Source organism: Epinephelus fuscoguttatus, linkage group LG24, assembly GCF_011397635.1.
Source record: "Epinephelus fuscoguttatus linkage group LG24, E.fuscoguttatus.final_Chr_v1".
NCBI classification, from domain to species: Eukaryota; Metazoa; Chordata; class Actinopteri; order Perciformes; family Serranidae; genus Epinephelus; species Epinephelus fuscoguttatus.
Window position 1 is genome coordinate 20,962,459 of NC_064775.1, and position 22,996 is coordinate 20,985,454.

A 22,996-nucleotide genomic window follows, 5' to 3' on the forward strand; every position below is an offset into this window, starting at 1 on the left:
AGGTTCCCCTTGTGCTAGGAGAGTATCTACTCTAAAGTAGGAGCTAAAAGGTCCGTCAAAACGGCATTATAGGACTCAGCCTTAAATGTAAACACAGTCACTTTTTTATTAGATGTTCAGAGCAGCAGATGCAATATAAAGAGCATAAAAGTCCAATTAGGTTGGGTGGGAAGTGAAGTAGATGGGTCCAACAAGTTCAGAGGACTGGTGTTTGTGTCCTGTGTGACACTAAAAATCAGCGTAGAGTTATTTGGTTGTCAGTCATTGGTCAGTCATTATTTATGTCAGATGTTGGTCATGACAGTCTTTGGTCAGTCATAAGTCAGTCGTTATTTACGTCAGAACTTAGTTATGTCAGCCGTTAGATGGTTTCAAGTCATGTAAGTTGTTGGTTAGTTATATGGCAGTTGTTATTTATGTTGGACATTAATCACATCAATCTTTAGTCAGTCAAAAATCAGTTGTTAGTCCATTAGTGACTGATTAATGTCAACCATGATTTTTTCTAATCCCTTTTCTAAGCCCCCAGCATCATTATGATAAAGCTAGGAGCTTGTGCCCAAACGTCAAAACATGACAAGTACGAACGCGATCACACTGAAGAACTATGATTGTTCCTAGTTCTTGTGGTGCGGACACAATTAAAAGGGTCGTTCTTGGAAGTATGTCAAAACTACGAAAAAGTTCCTTCTGTCAAAAAACACCTTAAAACTTCAAGTGAATGCTAATGTTGCTATGTGTCCGGATGTGTAAATATGTGACTTTAACAGTTTAACATGCTGATAACATGTCAGTGTTGTGTTACAGCTTGTTGGCGGCCCACCAGTTTATGGTTTCAGTTGTATACTCTGTCATGCATTGTACTTGGATTATCTCCGACATCAGATGTTCTTCTTCAAAAACACCACAATGGCTTGAAAGTTGATTAATTGACTAAACAATCTATTCATTGAAGTTTTCATAGTGCTAGCAGTCTGTAGTGGTAGCTTCCTTGGGAAGAATAGTGATTGGAAAAAGATGAACTTAATACTTGCAGAAGGGCTTGTTTTTGCTGATCTCTTGTGGTTGAAGGTTGCTAGAGTGATGGAGAAGTGTACTCAGGTCAAAATTGCTTTTTAGCTTGATGTTATGTTCGTAGGATTTCCTACTTGGAGTGGTCCGGTTTTGCTTTAAATCAAATGTTCAGACTGGATCTATCTCTAATGCCAGTATTTGGAAAGACAAAAGTGCTGCTGCCTCATTGAGTTTGTATATATGCAGTATTCTGCTAATAGTTCATATCACACAAGTGATACATAAACAAATTAAAATCGGATTCAGAATGAGCTGCTGATGTACATCATTAAAGTCCATCACACACACAAATATCCCTCGATGCATGAATAAACTGACTGTGAATGGATATTACAGTTGACAACAGCGTGTAAAGGCCATAAAACCCAACTCCAATTATGATTAAGTGCCCACACCCCTCAGTCTACATATCAGCATATTTCCAAGTTGTGTTTACAATGTGCATGTGGGTTTCTTCTAATGTAACACGTTATTGTTCACACAAGCTCGAGCCTCCACCACAAGGCCAACGTGATGCCTGACTTGATTACTGCAGACAGGATATGACACTTCCACGCTGCAGCTCACAAACAGAATAACTGAGTATCACATATGGTGGAAACACACTAATTGACAGAAGATGCAGTCTATTTTTTTTTTTTCCTGACACTGCAGAGAGTTTCAAGGAGATTGTTTTCAGTGTGGTGTGAAGTAGGCTAAAAGTAGGACGCAGCAGGCATGATGAGCAGAGGAGGGAAAAATAGACAAACAAACCAATTACATGATTCACTTGTACAGAGAGGTAAGAATAAGTACCATCTACTACCCATCATTACTCATTTTTGTTGTGTGTCCTTATTACCTTCGCCAAGGAGGTTGTGTTTTCTGTGCTATCTGTTTGTTTGTCAGCAGGACTACCGAAAAAACTACTGGCCTGATTTTCATTAAACTTTGTGGAAGGGTGAAGCATGAGTCAAGGAGGAACCAGTTAAATTTTGGAGTGGATCTGAATGACGGCCTGGATACACTAATTATATTTTACTTTTTTTAACATTGAGAGAGAAGGCATTTTGCCTAGGCGGAGCAAATTTCATACATCTTAAAATACTGTCAGTGATAGTGACCGAGGGATGTACAGTATGAAGAGGAGGGGGCCGAGAACTGAACCCTGGGGAAGACCTTGGGAGAGGGGAGCTGTAACAACACCCAAACTAAGGGATGAGGCTATAAAAAACATAAATACACACATATTATGCATCTGGATATTATGAATTTAAATATTCAAATCCAAATGTGAACTGTCTGCAATAAACTCCACCAGAGATATGATTTTAAATTCAAGTCAAGTAAATTAAGTCAAGTAAAAATGTTTTCCTTATAAACATATAGTTTTTCTTAGCAACCGTACTTTTATTTATTTATTTATTTATTTTTATCATATTGTATTAGGCAGTCGCCATGTTTATGATGATATTTGTACAAATGCACAAGATAATTAAGAGTTTTCTGGTTGTCACAAATGTATGTTAAAGGGTGGCTGCATTATTGTATCATATTGTATTGTATTGTATCACATTTATTGTATCACATTGTATTGTATTTAGTATTTTATTTTATCTTATTTTTTAAATTGAATTTATTGTATTTTATATTTAATTTTATTTTTCTTAAAATGTTATTCTATTGTTTTTTATTGTATTTTATATATTTTTGTAATTGTACTATATTATATTGTATATTTTATTTTATTTTTTGTATTGTATTGTATTTTATATTTTATCATATTTTTTAAATGTATTGTATATTACTTTTTTTTAATTATTTATTTATTTATTTATTTATTGTAGATGTTTATACCAAGTCCATTTAAAAACATTTTCCCATGTGACCTTAACTTGTTTTCTGCATAATGGCATTGCTACATGTGAACATTAGTGATGGCCAAATGAAGCCTCATGAAGCATTTTCTTTATTTTCTGAGCCCACTAGATGGCACTCATGGCTTAAAGAGAGAGGCTCAAAGAATGGCAATTCAGTGTACTTTCAACCTTTTGATGAACAAAAAGCGCCATCTAGTGGGCTCAGAAAATAAAGAAAATGCTTCATGAGGCTTCATTTGGCCATCACTACATTTTAGTTCAGTTACAAACTCAGACAAAAACACAAATAAACTAAACAACTAAATCTGCAGAAGACCAGTAACTCAATTCCGTCTTGTTGATTGGGAAAGAGTTATTGCCACAAGCTACATAGTTCAAGTATCTCAGGGTCTTGTTGAGGACCAGAAGTGAGGGTAAAATGGAGTGTGAAATGGATAGGCAGTTTGTTAGGGTGTCAGCTCTTATCAGTCCATCTACAGTGCAGTCCAAACCTCACCTGTGGTCATGAGCTTTGGGTAGTGACACACAGACACAAGCAGACAAAATGTGATTCCTAGGGGTGGCTAGGGTGGCTGGGCTCAGCCTGAGAGATACAGTAGGGTGAGGGGCGGGGAGTAGAGCCGCTGCTCCTCCGCATTGTAAAATAAGCCAGTTGAGGTGGTTCTGGGATCTGATTCGGATATCTGTTGGGATCCTCTCTTCCAGGAGGCACTGGGCAGACCCCGAACATGCTGGTGGGATTATATATCACATTTAGCCTGGGAAAGCCTTGAGATCCCCCAGGAGGAACTGGAAAACATTGCTGGGGAGAGGGACGTCTGGAATACCTTGCTCAACCGTGGTCTTCTCAAACAACCCCAGATAAGTAGATGAAAGTGGATGGATGGAAGAAAAAAAGGAGAAAATGGATGACGCCCCTTTTAGGTTCATGCCAAATTAGCTATTAGCACTTTGTACATTGTAACCTGTGATATGCAGTTAATGGACACTGGATTACTCTGATAGTGAAGATGATTCTCAGGCAAATCTGGGGTTTAAATTAGTGTCACTTTTTCCTGTGATTTGTAGGGAGATTTATGGATATTTTTCTGCAACTGATATGAGAGATATTTATGGCCCCAGAAATTATGAGTGAGCTCAAACTAAAAATATGTGGATCAAGCCTGTGTGTTCAGCTTTGACAGAGTTATGGCACGGAGAGGGAGTGTGATTTTTTTTTAATGCAAATTGCATTGATTGGGCATTAAGTGTGAAACAACTACATCAAAATTTTAACAAACAAAGAATGAGTGTTTTTTATTTCTACTCCAGCTTTTCAATACATTACATATGTTAACAAACATTAGACAACATTAATAACTAGATTTAGATGCTGTGTAATGTTTAAACATGTATCACAGATAGTGCCTTTAATGGTATCAGCCCCGCCTTTTAGATCTTTTGATCTACTGCTAAAAATCAATGTCTCCATAAGCTGCTGTGCATTATTGGATGAGCTCAGACTGCCTTCATCCACTTTTAGCTCCTCAGTCAATATGCTAACAAAAACACAACCCTCAAGCTCAGGTGTCAATCACGTACACCGACGGTTCCACACGAGGCCTCTCCCCGTGGGGATAATTTGGGCTCGCCCATCACTGCTCCAGTTGTTGACTGTTGTTGGATGCAACACCAGGTTGTCATTACCTCACCAGTGCTACTCTCACCTGCATCTTTCCCTCCATCTACTTGCATACAGAGCCAAGCTAAGTGGCCACTTGACACTTCTTCCTCTGACAATGTTGTGTTTATGGGTATAGCCATTATATCCTGCACTTCTGAAATACAGCTATCTGCTCTGTGGGCCAAGAGATGCATGACTGGTGACACAGCAAAATGACCTCAACATATATGCAAGTATAAATAGATACATTTATCTATATAAAAACTTTCCTCGTGCACACTGTTTTTTCTGCCTTGCAGATAGCCACTGTTTTTGCAATGAAAATCAACTCAACGAATTGTTTGAAGTCCTTGAATTCCTCTCTAAACTACTTATTTCATGTCAGTACTAGCACTGTGTGGGATTCAGTCATAAACAGGTGTTGTCCTTGGTGAAACAAAGGATGTTCTGGCATTCAAAATATATGAATTGTCAAGAAACAGCACTCCATTCACGAGCTATTGTGCCAACAATCAATTGCAGGAGATGACCAAAAAGCAAACAAAGACGGTGTAAACTGTGTTGTTTGATGCACTGAGGAGTGTTTACTGGCCAAGTGACACTTCAAAGCATCTTTCAATGTCCAAGTCACTGCTTGCAGCTGAATGGAGTGTTGCAGGGATGACGTTTTTAGTGGTTAGCGTCATCTGGTTTTCCTTGACAAAAAGTCAGTGGAATATTTCCATTGGATTTTGGATTATTGCTTTAAATACGCTTTAAATATCACTTTTATGATTTTGAAAGTGTAAATGCAATTGCCAGAAGTACAAAGCTAATTCTAAGCCATAAATAAACTACACCATGGTCACATGACTTCCAGGCCACCACCAGCACAGCAAGGCTGTAAAGAGTTCCATGTGATGAGGCTCTGTCGTCACATTTTAGCCACTTTTTAAGGCACGTGAAAGCTTCAAAATTCAGTTATTTCAGGCTGCCCTCATGCAGTGTAGTAGTGTAGTACGTTTTCCTACAAAAAAGAAAAGCAACACTATTCACATACAAACCACATAATCAAAGGTTGGCAACCTTTACCATCAAAAGAGCCATTTTTGATGAAAAATCATAAAAACAATATCTGTCTGGAGCCACAAAACATATTTTAGCCTTATAATGAATGTAACACAGACATGTAAATATGAATTAGCCAATCAATACTACTAATAGGTCAAAATAAGCATCCAGTGTCATGTTTTACCATAAGGTGGCTATTCTGCAGTGGGCATTTATGATTAATTGGAATTTAAACCTTGTAGAGCTGGTGGTAAAAGCAAATGAAGCTCATCTATTCTAGGACCATTGAAACACATTTTCATTGACAAAATGTTGAACCTTTTTTAATTTGGTGCATATGTGCATAATTCCTCCAGGCCTACAACACTGATACACAAAAATTGAAATGCTAAAAGAAAAATAGCTGTTAATAATTTCCATATAATTTAATTTTTGTCAAAGCCACAGAGAGCCACTGAAGAAAGGCCACATATGGCTCCAGCGCCACAGGTCGTTCACCCCTGCACATAATGAGCCAGTAATTCCTTTAACCGGCCCAATACGCTGACGCGAGTAAATAAGGAAGTCGTCGGCGTAAGGAGGCAGAAAGGTCACCAAACACAAGACTATCCTTGTGGACTTTTGTCCAAAGTACTGGTGTTCAGAACTATGTTAAACCAAGTGAATGTTAAGTTTTTTAGATACGTCGTCACCGTGTTTCTTTTCCTAAACCTAACTTATGTAATTTTACTGTCTCCAAGACTTGTGCTTTTATTTATTTCAAATCCATAGCTAGTTAAGGGTACTCAAAACTAGCATCTGCTATTGAAGTTTGGCAAAATTTAGAGGAAAAGGTGCCAGGCTGTAGACGTACATTTTAGTTGACAAAATGTTAAAAACATTTTTATTTGGTTTATAGGTGGCACATGGGAGAATGGGATGATTTCTTTGGGCCTGCAACAATGATAAATGGCAATAAAAATGTAAATAAATAAATTAATCACTAACAGTTACTAATTTCCATATGATTTTTTTTTTTTTTGTCAAAGCTACATAGAACCGCAGGAGAGGGGTAAAGAGCCCCAAGTGGAGACAAGATGCAGGTTACCAACCCCTGCCCTGAGCCTAACCAAATTAAGTTGCCTAAACCTGACCTGCAAAAGGTGAGTATATACCTTTACAATAAGTACGCAACATAATTTGAGGCGCTTGTGCCTGTTTTTAAGATATCATATGAACCTTTGTATGATGGTACGTTGAGTATTTTACGTTGTACAACAAAACATGACTATATTTTAAGCTTAAGACCTTATTTTAGCCATCTAACCAAACCCCCATTCAAAAAACTGTTGATGATCAAGATGAGTCAGCTGGAGGGTCAAAAATGCTAACTCATTTCTGCATTTTAAGACTCATTCCTGCACCACGTAATTACCCCACAAAGGACGCAAAATGCATATATTAAGTCTCTGTTGATTTTCATGAAGTAGTGAAATTAAAGTAAAAGAGATGGCTCAGAAATATGGAAGTCCATCTACAAACTATGCTTTGGGAAACTGGAGACTGGAGAAGCTATGGTATATGCAATTTGTAGTTAATGGACTAAAATATGTTAAACTGTCGGCATGTTCCAAAAGAGGACACACACAGTCTGAAGCACCTGCAGTTATCTGTATCTGCTCTGTGTGGCACTGGTTCATCTAACTATGAGAAAATGGACAGTTGCACTCTAATGTTGCCTTTTACTGGGAGTGATTTAACTCGCCGTACTATCAGCAGCTTGGTAGAGCAAGCATCACCCACTGGAATCCTGTTATTTTAAATAACAGCTGCAAGGCCAGTGGAGCAGTTGAGTGTGTCGGTGAAGGCCACGAAGAAAGCTGAGAATATTTTAATGGATCCCACGCATCTCCACATGGAGTTTTAGCCCCCCTCCCTGCTGAGAAACACCAGTACACTCTTCCTCTGTAGAATAAAGAGATACAGGAGCTCAGTGATCCTTAAAGCTATATAGCTGCGGAACACACAGCTGACACCATTGACTCTCACCTCATTTCTGCCGCATAAACGTGTAAACATCCCAGCAACAGTTTTAACACACATTTCCTCGGTGTCAGACAAACAAAAACAATATGTACCAGTACTCAGGTTGCATTACAAAATTATAATAGCTTGAGGGAAGATGGTAAAATGACAATCTAACCGGCTTCCCTCTCACCCCGCCTATTGAGAGCCCATTACATCGTAATCCTGAATGTGGGCTCTGACATCTCTGCTACCAGTATACGTGGGTGGAAAGGAACAAGTGAACAAAGGACAATGCGGCTTGTAATCCCGTTAAAGGATTAAGGGCTCGGGCACACACACATACGTGCACACACATTAGACATGCACATTTTGTTTGGGTGCATCCCTCTGACTTACACTTGTTCATTAACCCCTACACTCAGACTTAATACTATTACACCAACAACCCCAAACTCCTGTAACCTTAACTCGACCTCCATTCTCAACCTGAGCACGGAGCAGCCGATTTCAAAGTGTTGACCAAGAAAATACTTTTCTGAAGGGTTTTTCTCGTCTTGGACATGGCTCGTCTATAAAAGGATAAAAGTACAAGAAAGCTCTTATTTTCACACAAACACACACACACACACACACACACACACACAGCAACAGCACAAACACTGATTCATACACAGTTTCAGCCCCTCGGGCTATGCACTTGACTTGTGGATGATCTCAGACGCTTTTCCGAGGCGTTTAATCAAATTTATGGTGCATTATTACACCAAAAGCAAACAGACGATGCGGAGAGACTATAAATGCACATACAGAAAATGAAAAATAATGGGAAGCTTGCAAGTTTTTATCCTTTCAAAAATAAACAAACAAAAACAACTTCTGTGCCGAAAAGCATTAAAGGGATAGTTCAGATGTTTTGAAGTGGGGTTGTATGGGATACTTATCCATAAACGGTGTGTTATACAGTAGATATCAGTCCAACACGTGAGCTAAGAAAAAAAACTGCGACGTGTCCCACCTAAAGAAATCAAGATCAGTTTAACTGTATGGTATATTCAGAATGTGTTTACTGCTCTACCTTAATGTCAGACAGTGATTTCCAATATCGAAATGAAGCCATGAAACGCTCTCTTTAAAACTAGACACCATTTTACTGTTATGTTTTTGGTGGGCGGGGCTTAGCTTGAGGCAAAACAGTTCTTCACAGGTATTAGCAAGCGCTAGCTAGCAAGTGCTGTTGGTTTGTTTTTGACAATGGAGGAAGATGATGCGAGTGGTGCATTCAGAAATACTCATTCTGAGTGCCGGAGCGTATTCTGGCACAAACTGGACCGTTCGTAAATTTGAATGTACCGTTTGGTAATCCACAGCACCACACTCTCAGAGCAACAGAGCACCAAGCAGAGTGAATGTGTGATTAACTTAACCTTTTTTTAATTCATACAAAAATTTAACACTCCATTTCTTTGATTAATAGGGCTCTCATTTTAGTGTAAAGCGTCAGACTGCATTTACGAATGCACCATGTCAGGTCACTCACTCTCCAGGACCACGAGTGTTACTTGAATAAGTAAACACTGACCAATGGGACCAGACTGGCTGACCTGTATGCTCTCAGTTAGTGGATGGATGATTTGACAAGATTGCTGAATGTAGGATGGCTGGCTTAGTTGTTCATTTCTACGCCAGTTTTACCAATGAGAACGACATCAACGGTTCCCTCCAGTTTGTTTTGCTATCAAAGCTAACATTAGCTACTGCGCTAAGAACTTAAGGCAAAATCCAATATTCCTCTTAATAACTCCCCAATTTCTGATGAGGTGGACATGATAACCATTAATACACATTGACCTTATTCATCCCTACAACAGGAAATAATTATTCCCTAACCTGATATGAAGTCTGCGCTGCACTTGTAAATATGTTTGATGATCCCCTCCTTCCAGTCCAACGTCTCATCATATTTAGTTTAACCATAGTTGTCTTCTTTTCTGTTGACAGGCAGTGGCGGCTGGTATGTGATAAAATTTAAGTTTAAATATGTTTTGCTGCTGACCCCATCCACAACAGTATATTGCTTAGTGTCTGTGTCGGACTCCAGTCTGCTTCTCCAAACTGGGGGCATGCAAACCGCAATCTATTGTAGGTAATACACTGACTATAGATAAGTACCCCGTACAACCCCAATTAAAAAAAAAAAAAAAACAACTACCCCTTTAACTCATTCTGCTTGCAATGTGGTCAGATCAACGGTGTAGTACAGGTGTAGTTTACAGTACACCCATGAATATAATGGAAGGTATACCCACATCCTCCTTAGTTACCTACCCATCTACCAGGCAGTACACCTATCTCATGAACTACCACTACACCTTTGATTCAGATTGATTGTCACAGTGTCCGGGACGCTTTGAACAAAACCTAAATCAATTCCTTAATCCACACGCTGCTTTCCTGTGGTGCTAATGATCAGACTTGATGCAAATAAGAGTGCAGGAGAGAGCTCCCAGTGCCTAAGGCGACAAAAAAATGAACCTTTTCCAAGGGCTGCGTTGCTGTTTTTGTGAGGGGAGGAGTGTATGTGGCTTCTTGTGACATTGCCGGGGGCAACACTTCTGAAACTTCCACTTGAACTACAGCTCCCGTCAGGGCCGACACCCAGCCGTTTCCGATTCAGTTTAGCTGTTCCAAAGATTTTCCATTTTGCAAAGATGTTTAGATCACGCCTGCTCGTGTTATACCTCCGAGCCATGCACCGCAATGCTTTGTTGGGTTTGTAAATGCAGAATGAAGTGCTCTTGTGAGTCAGACTTTCACTTATTCATGATCTCAATATGTTAAAGCAGGCAGCTTATCAATGCAGCCAAGAGCAGAACAAACTATGAATTATTAAAAGGCTATTTAGCCTGCATGTAGCCCTAATTTTGCTTTGCTGGTTATTGTGCTAAGGAATCGACTGGTAATCAGGTCAGTGCAGTCATCCTGAGATTTAAGCTTGCAGTCTTCATTTCCTTTGAGGTCATATTATTTTTTTAGAAGCTCTTGTACCTCTTTTTATCTCTGCTGAATCATTCTTTTTCTTTCCGTTTTATGTTTCTAATACATAAAAAAAACCTCAAGACGCTGACAATTTTTAGAAGAAACAACAACATGACATGTTTGACTAAAACACCCAAACTCATCAAGCATATGCTGAAAACTGTATCATGTATCAAGTCACAAAGAAGTTCCAGCAATAAGCCACGTCCCCATCTGCTGTACAGATGGATAATATTCAAATTAAACACATAAATATGTCAAGCGCTGACATAATCCAACCATCAGCAGCAGCAGCATAATTAAACAGTGCTTGTCTCAGGTTTGCTTGGCTTACCTAATGATGTCAGCAGAAATGGAACACCGCCATTGGCCAACAGGAGACATGCAAGAGGATGCGTAGAGATCCCGTTGGTCGCACGGAGAGCATAGAAGGCAAAGGAGAGACATGAAGAGCTCATTAGCAAAAGATCAACTACATGGTGTAGGTTTTACATCAAACAAACATCAGTGTTGTCTTGTTTTCAAAATGAGGCTATGCTAAAAAGGGTAACAACCCTCGATTCAAATATGTTCTGCTTAGTTTGAGTCAAACCTTAAATACTATAATAAAATAGGTATACAGTAATCACTGCAAAAAAAAGACACTTTGCATGATTTTTTGATCATCAAATCAGCAAGAAATCAAGTCTTGTTTGGCATTTGCATGTTAAATGGGAAAAACGACAACAGGCATGTTTAGAGTCTGCAGTAATGGCACATAGTGATGGTTAACATTAACATAACACTGCTTACAGAACTCTGGGTTCTTATTCGGATGATGGGGATGAGGGTTGAGGGATGGAGGGATTAAGGGATGAGGGTCAGAGGGGTGAGGGTCGTGGGATGGTGGGATGAGGGGATGAAGGGACAGGGAAGGAAGGAAGGTGGGGGGAATGATGGGAGAAAGTAGGGTCCCAGACAGGTGGATGGTGAATGGAGTCAAAGAGTAGGTAAACGGATTCAGTGTGCTAAACCTAAGCCTGTGTTAACCAGCATTGTTGAAACGTAAAGTTGCGACATATCCACTGCATAATAACATGTAATATATGCATGGTTTGCAGAAACTTGCAGAAAATGCCCACTTTTTAGGGTGATTTGGTGGAAATATGACAGCTCATTTGGAGCTCTTTGGAGTCTGGCACTTAAAAGAACACTCCGATGATTTGGGAGTTATGCCCTTTCTCTATCATTTTCATAGTGAGACAACAGATGAGTTGATCTACCGGTTTAACTCAACCTGTGCCGACATCCTGGACTCTATTGCCCCAATCAAACTCAGAAAACCCAAAAATAAAACTCAACCCTGGCTCAACGATAACACCCGTACTCTCAGACAATCATGTAGAAAAGCAGAGAGAAAATGGAAAAAAGACAGACTACAGATCTCTTTTGAAATACTCAGGACTCACTTACACAACTACCAGGAAGCAGTTAAGGCTGCAAGAACCAATTATTTCTCCACTTTAATCTCCAATAACTTCCGTAATCCTAAAGTCCTATTCAACATCATAAACTCCGTCATCTCTCCTCCACCCAACACTAGCCTTGTTATGTCCCCTGCCAAATGTGAAGAATTCTTAAACTTTTTTATTAATAAAGTGGAAGCCATCAGGAGAAGCATTCAACTCCCCACCGAAAACCCAGCTGCTTCCCTGGTCTGTTCATCCAAACTGGACTGTTTCCAACCCATCTCTCTATCCACCCTTTCACACATCATCACCAGCATGAAACCAGCAACCTGCCCTCTTGACACTATCCCCACTGCTCTCCTGAAGGATGTCTTTGAAGTCACTGGTCCAAGCATCCTCTCCATCATCAACAGCTCCATCATCACTGGCACCATCCCAACCTGTTTCAAGCACGCAGTCGTTCAGCCACTTCTGAAGAAACCCAACACTGATCGCACACTACCCAGCAACTACAGACCTATCTCCAAATTACCATTTCTGTCAAAAGTTCTTGAAAAGGCCATCTTCAATCAGTTGCTCCCCTACCGACACCATAACAACATAACAACATCCTGGAAAAATTTCAGTCTGGTTTCAAGCCTCACCACAGCACAGAATCCGCTCTGTTAAAAGTCCACAATGACCTGCTCCTCTCCATCAACTCCGGTAACTGTGCCATCCTCATTCTCCTCGACCTCAGCGCAGCATTTGACACAATAGACCACAACATACTAATAGACCGTCTCCACCATGGCTCTGGTATTAATGGCACTGCTCTGAACTGGTTCACATCCTACCTCAACAATAGAAGCTTCTCCATAAACAATGGCTCACTCTCCTCCCCCTCAGCTACCCTCTCCCCACAAGGTTCAATCCTAGGTCCCATTCTCTTCTCCATATACATGACATAAACACGACATCTCCTTCCACTGTTATGCTGACGACACCCAGCTTTATCTTTCCCTCAAACCTAACGACCAGTCCAAACTCTCCAACATCCACAACTGCATTAATGAAATAAAGTCCTGGATGGCAGCAAACTTCCAACAACTCAATGACAGTAAATCAGAAATCATTCTCTTTGGCCCCTCTGACAACGTCAACCTGATATCCAACAGTCTTGGCAACCTATCCACTTTCATCAAACCTCACATCAAAAACTTTGGTTTCATTTTTGATTCACCACTCAAGTTTGATAAACAGGTCAATTCAGTGGTTAAAGCTGTTTTTTTCCAACTCCGCACCATTTCAAAACTCAAGCCATTCCTCACATTCAAGGACCTAAAAAAAGTCATCCACGCCTTCAGTTCCACCCGCCTGGATAACTACAATTCACTGTACACCGGAATCAATCATCTCTCTCCCGCTTACAAATGGTACAAAATGCTGCAGCCAGACTTCTAACAGGAACCCGTAAGAGAGACCACATCACCCCCATCCTGGCCTCTCTCCACTGGCTACCTGTTCAATTTAGAATTGATTTTAAACTGCTTCTGTTTGTATATAAATCTCTGAATGGTCTGGCCCCCACCTACCTCACAGAACTTTTAACCCCCTATACTACCTCCAGATCCCTCAGGTCGGCTGACCCGGGGCTCCTAGCGGTACGACGCTTCAATGTTAAACACAAGGGTGACCGTGCCTTTGCAGTCACAGCCTCCAGACTCTGGAACAGCATCCCCCCTTCTATCAGATTTGCCCTTCCCACTGACTCGTTTAAATCTAGGCTCAAAACATATCTCTTCTCAAAAGCATTTGTATCCCCCTGACATGATATTTTAATCTCCCACTCTGTGCTTATTTGTGCCTTGATTTATGTATGTATGTATGTATGTTGCTGCTATGGCTCTGGTTTTTGTGTTATTGTGTTTCTTCTGTATTTTTTCATTTTTATTTTTTATATGTTCAGCACTTTGGTCAACGTGAGTTGTTTCTTAAATGTGCTTTATAAATAAAGTTGACCTGACTTGACTTGACAACATGATCGATATCTTTATTGTGTCTGTATGTCCAGTGGCTGGGTCTCAGCTGTTAGCATTGCGGCTTAGCTTAGCGAATACAACTGAAGTCTACACGGGGTCAGTAGCCTACTCGGTAAAAGTGAACAAATAAACGTTACAGAAACCCTGAAGCTGGCATTTCTGCATGTGCATTTAAAATAAACATGTTTAAACATTAATTCAAAAAACAAGAGTCCTTTTCATACATTTTAGAAGAAGTTTGATACACGGAACTATAGTGTGTTTACGTCCTCTACTGTGATCCACGGAGTGATACATCGGTGAGCAGGCACAGGCACAGACGTTGCCTGTAAACAAAACTCAGTTGTTTATTTAGCCTAACGATATCTCCGGACTATAGTAGCTGCAATGGACGATTTTGAACGCGAGTTTCTTGTAGCAGACACAGACCCAGAGCCATACCTGTTTGAGTGGGCAAGAAGAGAGGCTGAATCCTCTGAGGCAGCGGAACAGCAAGGGGCCGAGGGGAGACGGAGGTCAGGGGAGGATTGGTGGTGTAGCTGCGGGGTTAGCAAACCTATGCCTACGGAGGTGGAATCATTTTGCTGCACAGAATGGGATTCGGTGCTACCATCGTTGGGGAGATATATCACCAGGACGAAAACCGCCGCAGAGAGTGCATCACAAGGAATGAAAACTTTGCAGTAATCACTAATCCTGATTGTGTGTCCTGGTGTGAAACTTTTTTCATGTTCCTAAGATAAACTGGAAAAAACGCCCCAGGCCTGCAGGAGCTGATGGACAGCTTTCAGTCGAGTGAGTGAGTAATATTGTCCGTGTCATTGCTTTGTTTGCTTTTACAGAGTTACCTAGTGTACCTGTCCCAGAGCCAGCTGCAGCTGTTGCTCACCGGTGTATCCCTCCACGCAGGGCGTAAACACACTATAGTTCCGTGTATCAAACTTCTTCTAAAACGACTCTCGTTTTTCGAATTAAATTTTAAACATGTTTATTTTAAATGCACGTGCAGAAATGCCAGCTTCAGGGTTTCTGTAACGTTTATTTGTTCATTTTTACCGAGTAGGCTACTGACCCCCTATAGACTTCAATTGTATTTGCTAAGCTAAGCCGCAATGCTAACCGCTGAGTCCCAGCCACTGGACGCACAGACACAAAAAAGATATCGATCATGTTGTCTCAATATGAAAATGATAGAGAAAGGGCATGACCCCCAAATCGCCGGAGTATTCCTTTAACAGTCCTCTTTAATGCATTTAGGCATTCTTGACTTTATTGTCTTAACTTTTTTAAGAACACATTGTGAATCTGACATAGACTTTTCTCCAAACCTTTCCAAAGAACAACTTAAACAGATACCGGTGAATGATGCCCGTCATTATTAGAGCAATAGTATGAAATTGTAGGGTTGACAAAGTCAGCTCAGAGTCTCTTGTTTCAATAAATCACCATACAGTGTTTTTTTTCCACTACAGTGAGATAGCAATATTTGGGGAAATTGAACTATAGAACAAATATGAAAGTAAAATAATACATTTTGCTGTGATTCTGCAATGAAGCAGTCAAAAGTCTAAAGTAAGCATCAGACACCCAGCAGCAGTGGAGCTATTCATATATAAAAGTGAAGTTAGTGGGAAGGCGTAGTTGCCAACTGTCACTGTCACTGACATTAGCCAAAATTTCCATTTCTCTCCCCAAAAGAAAAAAAAACCATTCAGTTTACTGTCGACTGAAATGTAAATGCATCATTAAAGCTGCCTAACTGAAATGAAAATCCGACAGTGGAAACAGTAAGCCGGGTAATTTCATAGAGATCTGGCTTCAGTCTGCAGCGAGGCACTCAAACCACGACAGTAAAACAAAGTTCACTCGAATGTTCAGACAGTTCAGACAAACATTACATTAGTCGTCTGCAGAGTCCATTTCAAATTCACTGTCACTGGAGCGTGTCCAACTTGTGTCTCCTCTTACAAATTAGAGCCTCAGCCTTGTTTACTGCTTTAATACAGAGTTTTCTGAAATATTGATGGAAAGACCCACATAGTGACTCCTGTTGTTGTTTGTAGTTTCACTCGGAGTTCCTAAAGGCATCCACAAAAAAGAAGTTTCAGTGATATAACATACATTTGGTCCTTTACCATTGATTCTTAGACTTGTGATATAATGTGAATTCCCCAAAAGGTTCAGTTTTGGAAGTATTCAAAAAGAATGTTCCAATTTCCGAACAACATTTCCTCTGAATTATCCCACCGAGACCCCATGTCATGGCTCTTTTTCATTCTCGTCACCATTATCTCACTGAGCTGAGCTTCAGCGTTCACAAAACGACATCAATCACACGACAAAATAAACGTGTATTACTTCCCAATAACCTCAAAGCAGAGCCTGACATCGAACATGAGTTCTTGAGGGATGGACATTATTACACTGTGTCATCTGGATCGGGATCGGGACGGGAAAATCAAGCCTCGGGGTCGGACGAGAGTCGGGAGGAATTTATACCAGCTCCATCACAGTTGTTTTATATGCCACAGCTGTCCCAGAGCAGGGTGGTGATGTCTGATTATCTCCTCAACATAAATCCAGGAAATCAGGTTCATGATCACCATGAGCAATTTTATTTTCTGTTTTCAGTGTCAGAATTTAAATCACATCCATTTGCGAGCATGATTTACATTAAAATTTGAATATAAAAAGTCTTAGTGAAACTGACGCAACATGTTGAGAACTACAGTCGACCAAAATCCACACTGCCAAACTGGACCAAAGACACATTCCCTCCACATATACAATGCTGTAGAGCTGTGTGAATAACTTGAGCTCAATATGGTGATGTGTAAAATTATGCACATAATAAATCAGCCTTATTAAAAGAAGGTCTTCCTGCTCTCCTGCCTCTTCCTCTTGTCTCACTTAGCTTTTCTCTGCTGCTGTGCAACCCCTACACGTCTTTGTTCAATTTTAATTTTGCACTTTAAGGAGTTCTCAGCCATGTTGGATTATAAATTGACAATTTCGTGATGACTTGGCACCCTCCACCCACCGAGGAAGAGCATATGATATGATCAAAAGCTCTAGAACAGCTGCTAACATGACCTTGTGGTGAGATTGTTTCATGTGCTGCTGTTTCCAAGGTCAAAAATGAACCTTTAATGCCGTGGTTCTCAACCTTTTTTGTGTCGAGGACCCCCATTTGATAAGGCCTCAGGGACCTCCATCTAAAATGATTTTTCTGTGCTAGATATGATTCGGGCCATAATTCTATAGTTGTCAACTACAGCTGAAGAGATAACTGTGAAGGAAGTGAAACCTATGATCAGAAAAGTTGACCACTTCTACAGTTAATCAAGTAGTGTAAATAAACTGTTGTCCATTTTTACAGGAACCCCTTCACTCCAACCTTGTCATATATCAACATTTGTTCGTGGACTTTCCACACCCTCATATACCATACAAGGTACCCTGGGTGTGTTGGTTGGACGTTGTGTCAAGTTTAGCTTGTTACATGCAATGTCTGTTCACAGGAAATGAATCGTTTTCATACAGTCTCTTTCTAAGTGAATGTACTGCACCAGTACAACACTGCAAATTGACATTTTTTTTTCCTTTAACAACAAACGCACGTGATTACATTTTGCCAACACTGGCACATGGTTGGGTTTAGGAAAAAAGACTGGCTTTACAGTCTTAGGAGAAGCAAACACCGGCCTCCCAGATGAAAGTTGGTGGTTGTTGGATGTATCCACAACCGCTGACACCCGACTGACTTGGACTTCTGCTGCCTTCGCTTTCATTTAAACATTGACAGTGACCGGCCATTTATCATGCCAGCACAAAAGGATGGCTTTTTTGGTTGGTGTTTGAGGCCGGATGTCACTGAACAAGCAGTGGATTTCAGGAACTTCAAAGTGAGACTGGGTTGCCCTGGAACTCTTTTAAGTATCCCTGGTATAAAAACCACTGCTTGAATCTTACCAGAGTTGCAACAGTATACCAGTTTTAAGGTATATCATAGAATGAAAATTTGATGGTTATCAAACCATGTATATCTGCTTATCTGTGATACTGAAAAAAATATGCAACCAGAAAGAGAATCTCATCGTTTCCTCCTTGACTGCTTGTCAGACTGTTTACACATGCTTTCATTAAAAAATGGTTTCAGGTTTCAATTAAAATGGAGCATTTGTTGAACCAAAAACCGAAAAACTTCTGTTTTCATTCCTTTAAGTTAGAATAATGGTATCTGTGTAATATCTTATACTGAAAAGCGGTGATACTCTTCGAGAGTACCATGAAAATCTCATACCATTGCAACCCTATTGTCAACTAGGGTGTAACAATCCAATTATCTGGATCGATATACTGATTCAATCCACAACGATGCAGTATCATCGATGCAAAGTGAAAACCTCAGTCTATCATCATCTTTGAAATTCGCTATCATTTTGAAAGTCTATGTCGACGTCAAACAGTGGCAGGCAGATGGCAAGCATCTGAGAGAAACACAATGAGGATAAAGTTATTTACTCAGGAATAAATCAGCAGTGTGGAAATATTTTCAATTTCAGAGAAAAAAAGGGTTAACAGATGAAGCACATGCCACACATAAATAATGCCATTAAGAGATAAAACACGACATAACGTTACCTGCCTGGTCGGGCATCTCATTCTGCTAACTTCCCACTACAAACATTAGCTGCTCTGTTTCAACAATATTTGCCTGAAAAAAAAAACATGAATGCACGCTGAAGTTTAAACGTGCTGTTCTATCGGGAGATACAGTGACTGAAACCAATGGTAGGAGAGAAAAAGTATGAAAAATACATGTAATTTGCTGAATGAAGGAAAGTCTGCTAGCCACTAGGCTAATTTATGTAAAGTAAACATGCGTGAGCTAATAATAGATGACTAGCAAAAATAATTGTTTTGTTTATGAATTGACAGTTATTATTGAGCTGGATTTGATATTTTCGTTAGGTAATTTTGTTATTAATCCATGTTTTAACGTTTTGACGTTTGCCTTCAGGGCTTTAAGTAAGATAGCAAAAAAGAAAGGAATGGCAGCTTCTTCTGTTATCGATTGTGTTAAATGGACAGATGATATTGTTTCATGTTGATCCCATGCTCCTGAATCACATGGTATTGAAATCATATCATGGCAGACTTTGTAATATCGGCAAATATTGCATTGTTGTTGAAAGAATCTATATGTATATATTTACACCCCTAGTGTCAACTGGACCCATTTTTACTGTTCAGCATACAAAATAGAAAGTGGTGGGCGATACCCTAAAATTTGCTTCTGATCCTCTACCAAGTAATACCAGGCAAGAATCACTTATGTTGATATCAAAACCAAAAAAGCGGCTATTGTATTTTCATGTAAGGAAGAGTAGTGTGTCATGATTCCTGAAGTGAATAATCAGTCTGCTAAATAACAGCCAATGATAACCAATTACAGTTTGAAAATTTAACATTAACCAATGCTGAAGATCTGATTTGACTTAAATATTAATTTTACTATTGCCTAAATTGGATGTTGAGGCATTCCGTCTTCCTCCCTTCTTTTCTTTTGCAGCTCCAAATTCTGTTTCTCGCATTTTCTTTTTGTTTTTTCCTTTTACTCTTTTGTAATAACTGCAATAACAACTGCAATAATGTGTCAGATTAAAGTAGTCAGGGTGCCTGCTGCAGTCCACATTCACGGCAGATGCAGACAGTTTTACTCCTAAAATATAAATGAGTACAACATAGACAAAAGAAATGAATCCCTTTTTTGTTATCAATCCTATTGACGGTAGAAGAGATCTGAAAACAAAAAATTGTGATATGTAGTATTGATTTTTTGGTATCGATCTGCCCACCCCCATTGGAAAAGCACAGCCTATAAAATAAAAGAAATTGGTGTTGTGTGTGCATCAGACGAGACTTTGGTGCTTCAAGGTTCAGGACGACCTACAAAGGTACAGTATGTGTATTTATAGTGGGTTTAAATGGTGTACTGTAGTGAATTATCAGCTGAACACACAGAGAACAAGCAGATAATGTTTAACACAGGGATTACTTCCCCACCCTGCTCTCTGTGACAGCTGGAGTCCCCACCGAAACACCACCAGCTCATACTCACTGCTGTGATCCTTTATTGCTCGTCACCCTGCGCGAACCCACGTGTCAAATACAGAAGAAGAAAAAACATCTGAAATGATGCTTCTTTTCACCATTGACTCCACTTCTTGACAGGATAAAGCTGAGGATGTAAGCCCCACTTCAAAGCGCGGTGTAAGGGGTGCGAGCTTTACATTCTGTTAATCTGACCTGTGGGCACCGCTTTAGCCACTAGCTCTAATGTTAATCCTTTGACTGTGCTGCTCTTCTATCTGGCTCCCACTCTGCACTACACGGTCCACAGAGCCTGGTGTCAAAGGGATGCTGAACCCCCGAGACATTTTAAGTCGGCTTGTTGTTGTCGGAAAACAAAGTCAAACACAGACTCGCTTGTTTCTTTGAGATATAATCAGGGGGAGAATTCACCAAAGAGCCTTTATTTTTAGGAGAAATTGCCCTGGAGATGTGGAGGTTTAGCAAGAACTGCAGGCACTCAACATACACGGGGGGTGGGGCTGCTTGCACTCTGTCACAACAACCATACTGACACTCTGCTCATCACTGAGTGCATCAACCATCGATTTCAAATAGGCTTTCTTTCAGCATTAAACATAAAAGACACTTGCACTATGGTCAGAGTGCTTCACCCACAAAATGATCATTTGTATATCAGTTACTCACCCAGAGTTCTATTCAATTCATGAAGAAACCTTGATTTTTCTTGCATGCCTCTATGATGAACGAAGAATCCAAAAACGGCAAGGCTCTCAACTCAGCGGCGACTCTCACACAACTTGTGCAACTTATACTCCAAGTGTAATTTCTCCAGTTATATGCTCCATTTTAGCTAAAACCATACTATGTAAAACATTAATGCATATGACTAGCATACATGAGCAAGCGCCTGGTTGTACATTCCATTGAGTTTAGAAAAATGCATGTGTTTGAGAAACACTGAGCATGCTGTTTTTGGATTATTTGTTGACTGTTGAAGCGAGAAAAACATTTTCTTTGCAAATTCAGTATAGCTTAGTTCGAGATATACAAACGTCATTTTGTGGGTGAAGTATTTCTTTGAAGAATAAGGCCCTGATCAAATAGAAAGCGTTTTAGCAGCTGGAGGCGGCTTTTTGTAGTTGTTTTTAATGAGAATGAAGGTATTTCCTCGCAGTTTTTGCTTTGCTAGAGGCCTCAAGTTTCAGCGCTCTAGACGCCCGGCATTTTTGCCGTCGTGTTCTGAACTCCTCGAGCTAAAAAAACTTCAACTCAGAGCGGAAAAGCACCCTACATCATCTCTTTTTTTCCCGTTGTTCAATGGGATGATTTAAGAGGCAGGCCTTCTGTGGTGGTCATGGCAACAAGTTTACTATTGGTAAACAATGGAGGAGAAACTGGAGTAGCAGTTGCTGGATACCCACAGCTATACAGCCTGACGATAGACAGCAGGTTGTCAAACTGCCCCTGAGTAATCCTAAAATATGCCTGGAAGTAGCCAACATGGAGGCAAAGCTCCTGGACCAACTGGTGGTAATCCCCGTGATCCACCCTCTTTTTTAGCGTCTCATCACGTCCACACAGATCTCTGTTTCCCTGTGCCCAGCAAGCTATTTGCTGACAGCTTCTCAACCTCAACCAGAGCTACAGCAAGTACCCTCTGTCTCAACATTTTAGTAAGTAGCTACTAATTGCTGTGAAATAAATAAAATAAAATAAAATAAATAAACAGCAAATTGAATACAGCTCTTACTATGATCACGTAATGAAGGAATGTAGCAAGCTAGGAAACACACACATAGACACACCGCAGTATAAAGTGCCCACAAAACTTTAGGTTACTTAATAATGTGGGAAGCACCACAGCCTTAAGCATGTTGTTAGCATTCAGGTACTGGCCCTAAAGTGGTTTGCCTCTTACCCACAAACAATCTGCTTCTGTCTCGACTGACAATGTGTCCTCTTCCTCTGCACCCATCTACTGTGGTGTACTACAAGGCTCCATATTAGTCCCCATTTTATTTTCCTTGTATATACTTCCCTCTGGGTCTATCTTTAGAAAATAGTACATCTCTTACCATTCTTATTCTGACGACACTCAACTATATCTTGCGCTCAAACTTTGCAATCCATGCACTGTCAATTTCTTCTTAAATTGCATTGAGGATGTGAAATCCTAGTTGGCAAAGAGCTTTTTCCAGCTTAACCAGATCTGATGACCAAACACTGCTCTCCATTCCATGTACCCAGGTAAAAACTTAAAGTGATCGACCACTTTCTGTTGTTGGCCCTAAACTGTGGAATACTCTCACTTACAGTTAGATCTTCCCCTTCTACTGATACATTTAAAACCCATCTTAAGACCCATCTCTTTTCTATAGCTGTTAAATGATTTCCTGATTTTTTCTTATTTCTTTGTGAAGCACTTTGGTCAACATTTGTTGTTTTTAAATAAATAAATCTGACTTGACTTGATTTGAATGCGCGCCTCTTTGTTGTGCTTTACAGTTGGTGAGGTAATAACCCATGCAGCATCCTTGGGGACTCTGTATGGGAGGCTATCATACATTGTAGCCTGCGATTTAGTAGGCGTACAGTCTTCATACATTAAACTTGATGTTGTTTATTCAATCCATGTTGCACACTGTAGCTGCATTAAACATATATGATTACTAAAATCTCACAGTCTGCAGAATAGTCACTCCATTACGATTACTTTTGGGACATGGGTCTATCTTTTGA

The 22,996-nt window shown here is 40.1% G+C and overlaps 1 protein-coding gene across 2 annotated transcripts in view; it reads right to left on the minus strand.

The window, feature by feature from the left end:
* Positions 1 to 22,996, minus strand: part of LOC125884972 (neural cell adhesion molecule 2-like) — a 521,830-nt gene that overhangs the window by 303,583 nt on the left and 195,251 nt on the right. The window lies entirely within an intron of this gene.